This window comes from Mauremys reevesii, linkage group 3 (assembly GCF_016161935.1).
Source record: "Mauremys reevesii isolate NIE-2019 linkage group 3, ASM1616193v1, whole genome shotgun sequence".
In the NCBI taxonomy this organism is placed as follows: domain Eukaryota; kingdom Metazoa; phylum Chordata; order Testudines; family Geoemydidae; genus Mauremys; species Mauremys reevesii.
In genome coordinates this window covers 23,622,606-23,635,198 of record NC_052625.1, presented here as the reverse complement: position 1 = coordinate 23,635,198, position 12,593 = coordinate 23,622,606, and the positions used below count along the sequence as shown (strand labels likewise).

At 38.8% G+C, this 12,593-nt stretch overlaps 1 long non-coding RNA gene across 1 annotated transcript; it reads left to right on the top strand.

Moving 5' to 3' along the window:
* The first annotated feature begins 5,975 nt into the window (after positions 1–5,975).
* Positions 5,976–12,061, top strand: LOC120401922. Its single transcript, XR_005596844.1, has 3 exons — positions 5,976–6,056; positions 8,548–8,647; positions 11,958–12,061. It is a non-coding gene; the product is annotated as an uncharacterized LOC120401922 (long non-coding RNA).
* The last annotated feature ends 532 nt before the right edge of the window (positions 12,062–12,593 follow it).

Genomic DNA, 12,593 nt, shown 5'->3' with positions numbered 1-12,593 from the left:
TAAAGCTTATAGTACATATTTCATTACAACACAATAATCCCAAGGCATTTAAGAATATTGGTATTTACTTATTTTCATTTAAAGGATATTGTTGCTGGAAATACTATAACTTAATGTATGTATCAGTTAAAAGTAGGGTTTTTTTTAGCAAAATACTTGACTAGTTTTCTTCATACTTTGTGATAGTATTCTTCTTCACCTTCAGAGTTAATCTAGCAATTCTGAGGCTACTACAGTTTTCCACTCTAAAATAATAGGAGGAGGGAGGAACTAATATATCTGATCCAAAGCTCACTGATGTCATTGGAAGAACTCCCATTGATTTTAATGGGCTTTTATTCAGGGCCTAACGTAGAGATTAATAATGGAATCTGTTTACACCCTTAACATGGAGAGGCTTTTACAAAAATTAAATATTTTGGAATATTGTAGATGCAATTAAGAACATTACAATTTCATATCTTAGGGTACTGTATTACTTATTGAATCAAAAACATTTAACATATAAAAAGAGCCAGCTTAGAAAAAAAGCACAGTTCAGCTATTAAAAAGAAAACATTACCTATGAAAATAGCCTTGTTTGAAAAGGTTCAGCTGTTTAAATGATTTGAGAGTCATCATGGATACCTCAATGGAAATGTTTGCCCATAATTCTGAGTGTATTAAAAAGTAATAAATAATTCAGAAAATAGTATAACATTATTTCAGATAAAGGCACAGTTGTCTCTTTTGCTCTTTGCACAACAAATGTAACATGGAAGGAACCATATGGGCACAGTGGCATCCCAATGAGTGTGTATACTAACCATACACAACTTGCAAGGCCTAGCAGCCCTGCTGCTCTGGTAGGCTTCTAAACAAGACAGTGAGCAGCACTAGAGGGCTCACAGAATATTTAAAGGGATATTACCCATTCCTATACAGTACAGGAATGGTCACTGGAGAGCTGCATCCAGTTTTGATCACCTCACACTGAGGAAAACCTAGTCCAGGGTGAAAAGGTCCTAGAGGGCAACAGAAATGGCTAAAGGTATGTGATGATTTACATAAGGTTAGAGGTTTAAAAGATTAGGATTTTTGATCACAGAAGTCAGAAGAAATTAGAGAAGACTTGACTGAGTTATTAGAAAGTACATTGGGGATGGTGAAAACTGATCAGTACCTTCTTTCTACCCTCCTATAATATAGAAGCAAAGGCTCATTCAAAATTAATGACTTCACACTCTGTATAGTCAATCATCTGTGGAATGTACTGCTTCAGGATGACATAAGCAGTAGGGATATATTACTGACCACCTGACTAGAATGGTGACAGTGACTGTGAAATGCTCAGGGAGATTAGAGAGGCTATTAAAATAAAAAAACCTGAACAGGTGATTTCAACTGTCCCCGTATTGACTGGATACGTGTCACCTCGGGATGGGATGCAGAGATAAAGTTTCTTGACACCTTAAATAACTGCTTCTTGTAGCAGCTAGTCCTGGAACCCACAAGAGGAGAGGCAATTTTTGATTTAGTCATAAGTGGAGCACAGGATCTGGTCCAACAGGTGACTATAGCTGGACTGCTTGGTAATAGTGACCATAATATAATTAAATTTAACATCCCTGTGGGGGGGAAACACCACAGCAATTTAACACTAATTTCAGAAAGGGGGGTTACACAAAAGTGAGGAAGTTAAACAGAAATTAAAAATTTCAGTGCAAAAAGTGAAATCCTTGCAAACTGCATGGAAACTACAAGACACCATAATAGACGCTCAACTTAAATGTGTACCCCAAATTAAAAAACATAGTAAGAGAACAAAGTGCCACTGTGGCTAAACAATAAAGTAAAAGAAGCCAGGCGAGGCAAAAAGGCATTCTTTAAAAAGTGGAAGTTAAATCCTAGTGAGAAAATTAGAAAGGAGAATAAGCTCTGGCAAATGGTGTAAAAATGTAGTAAGGAAAGCCAAAAAAGAATTTAAAGAACAGCTAGCCAAAGACTAAAAAAGTAATAGCAAAAATGTTTAAGTACATCAGAAGCAGGGAGCCTGCTAAACAACCATTGGGCCACTGGATGATCGAGATGCTAAAGGAGCACTCAAGGATAAGGCCATTGTGGAGAAACTAAATGAATTCATTGCATCAATTTTCATGCCAAGGATGTGAGGGTGATTCTCAAACCTGAGCTATTCTTTTTAGGTGACAAATCTGAGGAACTGTCTCAGATTGAGGTGTCATTAGAGGAGCATTTGGAACAAATTGATCAACTAAATAGTAATGGGCCACCAGGACCAGATGGTATTTACCCAAGGGTTCTGAAGGAACTCAAATGTGAAATTGCAGAAGTACTAACTGTAGTCTGTAACCTATCATTTAAATCAGCTTCTGTACCAAATGACTGGAGGATAGCTAATATGACTCCAATTGTTAAAAAAGTGCTCTAGAGGTGATCCCAGCAATTACAGGCCAATAAGCCTGACTTCAGTACTGGGCAAACTGGTTGAAACTATAGTAAAGAACAAAATTGTCAGATCTATAGATGAACATAATTTGTTGGGGAAGAGTCAACATAGCTTTTATAAAGGGAAATCATGCCTCACCAATCTACTATAATTCTTTGAGGGGGATCAACAAGCATGTGGACAAGGGGGAACCAGTGGATTATAGTGTACTTAGATTTTCAGAAAGCCTTTGACAAGGCTCTTAAGCAAAGTAAGCTGTCGAGGGATAATAGGGAAGGTCCTCTTATGGAGTGGTAACTGGTTAAAAGATAGGAAACAAAGGGTAGGAATAAGTGGTCACTATTCAGAATGGAGACCCCAGGGGTCTGTACTCGGCCCACTCCTATTCAGCATATTCATAAATTATCTGGAAAAAGGGGTAAACAGTGAGGTGGCAAAATTTGCAGATATACAATGACTGAAGATAGCTCTTTGCAATCTGCCTAGGACTTAACTACAAAAGTATCTCTCAAAACTGGGTGACTGGACAACAAAATGGCAGATGAAATTCAGTGTTGATAAATGCAAAGTAATGCACATTGGAAAACAATCTCAACTATACATATAAAGTGATGGGGTCTAAATTAGCTGTTATCACTCAAAGATCTTGGAGTCATTCTGAATAGTTCTCTGAAAACATTCACTCAGTGTGCAGTGAGAGTCAAAAAAGCAAACATAATATTGGGAATCATTAAGAAAGGGATAGATAATAAGACAGAAAATATCATATTGCCTCTATATAAATCCATAGTATGCCCACATCTTGAATAGTGCCTGCAGATATGGTTGCCCCATCTCAAAAAAGATATATTGGAATTGGAAAAGGTTCAGAAAAGGGCAACAAAAATTATAAAAGGTATGGAATGGCTGCCATATGAGGAGAGATTAATAAGACTGGGACTTTTCAGCTTGGAAAAGAGACGACTAAGGGGAGATATGATAGAGGTTTATAAAATCATGACTGATGTGGAGAAAGTAAATAAGGAAGTGTTATTTACTCCTTCTCATAACACAAGAACTAGGGGTCACCAAATGAAATAGGCAGCAGACTTAAAACAAAAAAAAGGAAATATTTTTTTCACACAATGCACAGTCAACCTGTGGAACTCCTTGCCAGAGGATGTTGTGAAGGCCAAGTATATAACAGGGTTCAAAAAAAAGAACTAGATAAGCTCAGAGGATAGATCCATCAATGACTATTAGCCAGGATGGACAGGGATGGTGTCCCTAGCATCTGTTTGCCAGAAGCTGGGAATAGGCAACAGGATGCATCACTGGATGATTACCTGTTCTGTTAATTCCCTCTGGGGCACCTGGCATTGGCCACTGTCGGAAGACAGGATACTGGGCTACATGGACCTTTGGTCTGACCCAGTATGGCCGTTCTTATGTTCTTATGTCCCTGGGTCAAATATCAGGGATAGAATTTTGAAGGTGAGAGATAATTGCATAGTTATTAGTATACGCAAGCTACAATAAGGGCCATCAAATCACATGCTTTAGGCATAAGGCTGCTGAGGCCAGGAAGCAATCCTTCCTCCCCCCATAAGCAGCATTATACAGTTAGATAGTGCATTATAATGGGATTCCACCTTTCTTTGCAGAAAAAAGTGTTTGCCACTGCTAGAGTCAGGACACCAGACTTCATGAGCCAATGTTCTCTCTGGTCTGGAATGGCAAACCCTATGATTCCTGTTCTCACACCTGGGGAGAGGAAGCGATGGGGCTCTGAAATCAGAGTGAGAGATAGATTCCTTAAAATACAAAAATGGAAGAGATGGGACACTAGGAGGGAAACAGAGATAAAAGGATAGACCCTTTACAAGTGGAATGAAGGGACGGTGTGTCCCACTTCAGGGCAACTGCACCTGTATTCCCCCTCCAGGGTCCAGGAAGACCATCTACTCTTGGGCTTTCAACTCCCAGCCATCCTCTCTCTTGGGTGGAGACCTGTATCTCTCTACGTCCTGACTGGGGTATTTCCAGGCCACACAGTTCCCTGCCTATGCTGAGTTCCCCAGTAGGATAGATGGAAATCAAAGCAGACCTGCTGAGGCCTTCTTCTGAGACTATAGACAGTGTAATTGCCACCATTATATGTTACCACTCAGCTCTTTCTAAGCAAGTACTTTTATTCTTAAGGTAAAAGCATTACAGACAAAACCTATTAAAATGAATAAAAGAAACTATGCACAAGCTAATAAGCTTACCCAGAGATCACCCCCTGACTCAAGCAAGGGCTCTGGCCCATGAACAGCCATTTAACTCTCCCCCATCTCCCCCACACAAGAGTTTTTCCTGTGGTTAAAAGTTCATCATCTCCTTGGCTCAAAAGAAGCAACCCCATGAATCTGTGAGTCACCCTTTTATCTGGTCTGGTCCTCATGTAACAGATGATCAGCAGCCAGAGGCTCTCTCCTCAGGTCACAGCTTCAAAAGGGTGGGTCCAGAAGTGAGGAGTTGCCTTCCCCTCTTCCCAAGTATTTCCTAAGAATGCCTCTTACCTTTGTTTGTCTAGCACATTGTTTCAAATAGTCCTTTGAAGCACATAACAGTTCCCAGCATTTATATTACTCAAGTCTCCTCTCTAAAGATGTTATATACAATTCCACAATGATACATAAATATTTTCATGAGAAGAGCATGACCAGGGTCTGAAAACAGCCAGATAAGGACAACTAAATGCAAAGAGAGCCTCTTTAGATTGCTGGTTCAATTCTATCCCTGGTCAGCTATACTTGATAATTCATTCCCCTTCCAAAAACACAGGAAATTGACAGTGAGGGCCCACATCCTATGGTGCCTATGTCCATGTGTGAGGGTTCCTGGACCCCTTGTTGCAGGGCAGCATGGCCTAATGGCCAGAGTCCATAGAAGTGGCCCTCATTGCAGGGCAGCACAGCTTAGTGGCCAGAGTCCATAGAATTGCCCCTGGTTACCAGGCAGCACAGCCTAGTGGCCATAGTCCATAGGATTGCCCCTGGTTACAGCACCATAGTGCCTTGACACTGGCTCAGTAGGGAGATCCTACCAAAACACACTGAGGCTTACTGGGGGCAAGGTACCACTCCATCCCCCCACCCCCAAGTAGCTTCCTACCATTTTGAGAGTTGGAGTCTCCCACAAATCTCCAGGTTCTCCACATGTCTCTGGGTCTGTTGCCTCCTCAGGCTCCTCCCACAGCAGGGGTTCGTTCTGGCCAAGGGAATCTTCAGATCCCAGCGAGTTCAAGGGTGCTGGCTAGTTATTCACAGGCACTTCCCAGGTAGGTCCTTCCCCTGCAGCTACCCACCCAGACTGGGTTGAATTCCCTCCTTTTATACACCTATAGCACATGGAGCATGCCCAGTACGAACGGGGCGGGACTTCCTCTGTCAGAGCTACTGGTCTGACGCTGCTGGGGCTAGTGCTGGGTGGGGCTGCCCTGTCACACAGTGTCACAATTCATAGTTTTGTTGACAGTCTCAGCTGAGAGGCAAAGAAGCAAATGGGTATGGAGACTGAAGTGTACTCTTATCCACAGGGATGGGCAGTCCCTCCGGTCTTTGGAGGGACATTGGCAGAACAGGAGGTAGGAGCTTGTACTGCCAGTGACCATGCAGTATATTTTCTGTGGATAGTAATTTCTTGGCATATTTGTTCAGTTTACAGAGGGAGGGAGGCCATGGGGAATTGAGAAAGTTATTTGGACAGGGGGAGGAAGGGAAAGAGAGGTTGAAAGAGAGAGGGTAGAGATCCATATTGCCCTCAGATCATATATGGAACGGTGAGAGATGTCATTGTGAGAGCTTCATGCAGAGCACTAAAGGGTTCAGACCTGGGGAATGCATTAAAATCAAGAAGGGCTAAGTGAGATTTTTTCCTTTTAGTGCAACAGAGTCAAAGTAACTTTGTAATCTGTCAAGAAAAATGGTGGTTTCATTTTAGAAATTTCTGTTTAGGAAAATGGGATCATTTCTGAAGAGCTTTAAAACTACCTTGGAATTTAGCATCTTTTAAAGTTCTCTCATCCCTACTTTTGAGACATGTACAATTGTCATTTTATTCCTTGAGCTTACACAATTTCACAACATTAGCTTTTAATTCATTATATAGTATTATGGAGTTGTTGCGGGAGACATAGCAGCTAGATTCATTTGAAATTCTAGGACAAATAGGCTTTAAAAAGCAAATGCATCCATTTTGACACTAATTATGTGTCTTTTCCACGTGTCGTAGTATCTCATGTCACAAATTGCTCTCATTTGCTTCTCAGTGTAAAATGTGTGAGAGATGATGAGTGCAAAATGATATGCTTTAACCAGGTGTAGAACAGATCTAAAACCTACAAGGGATCCTTGCAGCAAACAAAGCAAAGGTGGTATGGAAATCAAACTCTCTAACATGTGAAAGATAAAGGGACTTTCAGTGTGTATTAATTATTGACAGATTCTAGATGTAGGTGTAAAGTGCATTGCAACATGCACAGAAAGCTGAAATGAATACTACCAGACGAACTTTTCTCTTTCAGGATCTTTGAGATTTAAGTTCAGGAATGGTATAGCTAGGTATACATCTGATACTGATGGTTTGAATGGTATAGCTAGGTATACATCTGGTATAGCTAGGTATACATCTGATATTGATGGTTTGACTAACATCTCTGGGTTGTTCTTAAAAATGGCAACAATTTAAAATAGCTCTTTCCCCTCCCGCCACTTATGACAACACAAAGGATTTAATGCATTTAAGCGAATTAGAGAAATCTTGTGTTATTGAGCCAGTGTTTGTTGCTAGACAATGGACAAGATTGACATTGCTCTTGTGTACCAAATCCTCTAGAAGTGTCACAGTTTATTTGGTGCCAATTGGTGTTTCTGGTCTTCTCACCATAGAGCAGTTCTTTTACTGGCTAGAAGTAAAAATGGGAGAAATAAGAAATATACTAAAAATAGCTCATTAAAATTAATGCTATTTTTTTTTCATTTTAAATATACTACATCCACATTACACGTAGGCATCTTTAGTATGTCAGAAGAGTTTTAAGCTGCAAATTTCTTTTCACCTGTGCTGCAGAATTCAAACCTGGCATGCTTTACACGTAATGTAGTTTGACAGTTCATTTGAAATAAATGTGCCGATAACCCTTAAAAGTGGTAATAAAATACTCTTTGCTCTACTGTACAGATGATTAATACCACTAAAGTAATTAAATTCCATTAGGCTGGGGTTCACGTACCCAAGGAATTGGTGCCAGGATTTAGCAGATTTCTAGTGAGGACAAAAGACTAATGCCTTTTAAAGCCATGTTTCACAAGTAAAATCCCAGGAAAGTCTATATTAACTTAGGACATCTGCTTGTTGTGATTGTTGGAGCTATTGATGCATTGGATCATTAGCAGGGTAGCATAAACTACTGTTTTCCTGTTGACAAGGATCTCTCACCAGGAGCTGCTAGCTTTCTGCAAAGGGAGAGAAGCAAAGCAGGGCAGCCAAGCTGGGTCTCTTGCATGGGCTTTGACTTACAGAGTTATTGCTAACTGTATAGTCTCTGATGGTAGGAAACAGCATTTTGCCCCCAGCCATTTTTCCCAAGATCAGAGCCAAAGTAACTCTGTCTCCTGCTGTTTTGTAGCTGTAGATTCTTAAAGACTGGCATTATTGTAGTCGATGAACAGTTTGCCCCCTTTCAGATGGCTGCAGTAATGACCCACAGGGGAAGCAGTGGTTAGGCAGTGCTGACAATGTGACCAGGTGCTGCAACATAAGCATTTCATTAAATATTGAAGCAATGGTTTTCAGTTACAGTGGCAAAAAGGAAATTTGGTCTATGTCCAAATATGTGGCTATTTTTTTCTTTCAACCTCTTCTAATCACATTATTTTTTTGCATGACCTTTCTGCTGCTAATTAGCTGCTGTCTTGAAAAGCATTGTGGGTAATATATCTAAGGTAATTCAGCATTCCACTTTACACATTGGTAATCATTCTTAATGTATGAATGATTTATTTACTGACTATATTTTATTTGCAATATTAAAATATGCAAACCATAAAAACTCTCTTATTATCACTATATTTCAGATCTACCAAAAATGAAAGGAATTTAGATTTCTGTAGAAAAGATACATGACAAGGACTGGTATCATCACTATACAAACCACTATAAATGTGCAGCAAGGGGGTGAGTGCAGAATGTGTCGTTAGCAGGTGCAAAACAGGTCTAAAGACTCAATCCTGTCTTCATATACTTGGGCACGCTGCCTTTTGTGTGTCATAAAATCAGCTACTCTATATGAGCACAATATTACAAGAAACACCAGTGCTTACTGGTATGTATGTCCATCTATCTCCGTGCAGGATCACGCCCTACACTTAGATGAGAATCAAGCAAATACTCAACTATAAAAATATAAGTACCATAGCCACCCTTTGAATAAGACATACATTTGAGAATGTAAATTATCAAAACAATAACAGAGACGAACGCACATTATCCTAACACTTTATGTTCACGCCTCCTGCCACCCCACTTTAAAAAATGCAGTATTCTCCCTCATGTCTTTGTACAGAATTATTTGGATCTTAAAAAAAAAATTCAGATCAGACCTTGAGAACATTCCAGTACTTTAATGTACAGCCACTGCACGATGCAGAATGTAAAACTGAACAGTGGACGGTGCTATACTAACTTAGTAACTAACAGACCGAAATAGGTCAGAACCAAAGACTGAACTTTCTGCTGATCAGAAGTCTGCATTTGGCATCTTTATTTCCTTCTCCATTATTTGTAATTCTTGCCTACTCAAAACAAATATTTCAAATTCTCTATAAATTTCTCAGAACTAGAATCTCTAACAAGGGATTGCACATAGTTTTGTCTTCTTCAGTATGATATTTGCTACATGTGCTTTTCTTCTGTACAAATCACCTTTGTAAAAGGTTTCTGTAGGTTGAAAGGTACTTTATCTATTGGGGTACATTTATCTATTTAAGAAATATTTTCAGAAATGCACATGGTTACACTGAAAAATAAACACGTTTATAGAATATGTATATCTACACACACTAAAAAGGATAGTCTGATAATTGATTGGGGGAGGATCTTACTGACAAATGATTATTTATCCATTTCCTGCTTGATAAATATCCAGTTAGTCAAGCAATTTTTTACATAATCTATTTTAAATACTTTACATGTTGTGATAGCATATTCCTTATAGTAGCAGTGCTAAAGTACTTGTAAGAATCATGGTCCTCTTCCCTCTTGTATTTCTCTGTAAGAAAAGGCTTTCCTTTTGCACATTTCATTGTTCAAATTCATCAGTTTTTACTTCATCAAGATTGTTTGTTTAAATCCGTCCCTTCTTATTTCATATCTATTGCTTACCTATGAAAATTAGCCACTGTCCTGAGAAAGTTTCATATAAAGAGAACAATTGGTCAGAATTTTAGAATTAAACAGGTAATAAAGAAATACACAGAACAGCGTCTCTTTTTGACCATTGTTCAAAGCAGAAAAGCTGGTTTGCATAAAAAATGTTTACAATATAAACATCAGAAAAACAAATCTGTGATATTTCTACAATTAGGTTCATTAAATGATGCCTTCCTCACACATAATAGGCCTGATTCCATGCTTACATAAACAAGTGAAAATGTGTGGAGTGTAACTCCATGGAAATGAATACAATAACATTGGTATGAGATCCGAATCAAGAACAAGGATTTGGGATTTTTAGAGAAAGCAGCATTTTCAGAGACCATTTTCAAAGATGCAACATGATCAAAGGGAAAGCAGCTACACAATATGAATGTTTTCCTTTTGTTTTGATGTGCTTGTGAAAGTTTGCTGTATTGACTGTTGTGGAGACTAATGTGTATTCCACCTTATTTATCTCAGGAAAGGTACAGTATAGATAGTAGTAGTGCAATCTTCCACACACTGCCCTAATAATAATTTTCAAATGTCCATCAGTTCTGGTTGTCTTGATATATGACGGCCAACATATAATGAGCTGAGCACCCAAAAAAAGGTGTGTGCAGAATTTTGAACTGTGCTTCAGCTATGTTCCAGAGAGACCACCTCAGAAGTGCCCCTTTTCATGCCCCTTCATTTCTTTGCCCTTCTGTTAAGGCTTGCCGCAGGTAGGGGACAACTGTGAGGTGGACATTTGGCCGCTCTGAAATATAGTCAAATAGAAAAACAAGCTGTAGTGGCAGGCAAATTTTAGGATCCAGTCCTGCAGTTTTGATGCAAACACTACTTCCATTGTAGCCTATGAGAGTTTTATGTGTGTAAAACCTACTGGACTTGAATCCTCTGAATTTAGCTCATCATCAAATGAAGTAGAAGGGTAAACAATACAGAACAACTTTATATTATATTTTTATTATGTGGTAGTTTTCAGTTAGTGTTATCCAAGACAACTGTTCAGTCTTTGGCATATATCTCATCCAGCTTTCCTGTGGATCAGAATAAAATCCAGACCGAAGATGAATTGGAGTTCAGTTCTGCATCAATAACCTTAGGGTCATATACGTTGGTCTGTCTTCCCTTAATAATTATAACTTATGAACATACTGATACTAGAGCCTGATTCACCATGTTATGACTCCAGTTTTACAGTGGTGTAATTCTGTTGAAATCAATGGTGTTACACTGGTGTAAAATGAGTAACATGGTGATGAATCAGTCCTTTAATTTTGAGATCACTTGTGATTTGTTATGGTTGTGGCCTTTAGCCCGGCTACATGAGGCAAAGATTCCAATCCTCCATTTATGTCAGGAGTCCTCTCAATATTCCTTTTTACTGGTTATAAAATCTCCTCCATCTCTTGATTGTCGAAGAAGAAATATTCCAATTTCCTTTTCTGGAAGGCTGAAAAAAATTTGGGCTATATCTGAACTAGTCACCATTCTTAGGATGCATTTTATAAAGGTGTTGATAGGTCAGCAGAGGGACATACAATGCAGTATGCGTATAACAGTCATGCTTTTTTGGGATATCATAACAGTGCAACAATCTTATAACCAAAATAAGTCACGCTGGACACCCCAATAACACAGTTTAGACAGGATCTTTTTTTTTACCTTTTCTTTTCCCATTAGCTTTTACGCTTTTGAGACCTGGAAACTGGTTAAGATCAAGAAGGGTAGAGTTAACCTCCTCCACTACTCCATACGCTCCTACCAATCACAAATAGAAAAGGGGAAAAATGACAGGTATTTGTTACCTCTTTGTTTTGGATGTATCAGTCTTCACACACCATTATCAGGTATCTCCACAGTAATGGATCAATCATAGCGTCTGTCCATCTGTTCTGAGTTATCCACCCCTTTAATGTATTAATAAATGTGTCTGATTGCAGTGGGAAAGGTTCCAGGAATCTTTGTAGCTGTCTATATTAGTCCTGGAGAAGAAGCCAAAATGCAGATGTTTTTATGAGACAAAGAAATTCTCCATTAATAATTGTGTTATATCATATTTTAGGATTTGGGGCACAGAAACAGATACTAATGGCTCTAAGAACCAAATATTGTGGCATTTGTGTAGCCCTAAAAGAAAACAGAGGGAAAGGACCAACATTACGGTAAAACATAGAAACCTCATTTTTGTTTTAATGTCTCACCTTGTGTTCATTCCTTTTTAGCTCTCCTGTAATAAACTTTCAACGTTGATGAGTTATGGATGTGAAGAAACCAGGGGCCTGTTTTTTGTCTCAGGGTGCACATTTGACGCTTTGCCATTCTTTTACATTTTCATTCTTCATGCTGATGAGTCAGTGCAGATTTATATTACCATGTTATTATGGATAGTATAGACTGAGTCTCCTTGAAAGTAATGGCATGTGATTGCTTACCCCATTACTTTCAATGGGACTAAGTCTATGTCATCCTTAGGGACTCAATCCCATTGAAAGTAATAGTCTGAGACTGCCCACATCGTTACTGTGCTTTAAATTGGATTGAATTTATACTGATCTGCAGAGGCCTGCCACAAAAGTCTCATTTTTAAGACATAAACTTGATAAAAGTTTTGTGTCAGTGTTTGGAAAGTTTAACAGCTGGTTTGAAAAGTGTGCTTGTAATATTAAAAAGATCATTTTTATATTGTTCAAATTCTTTA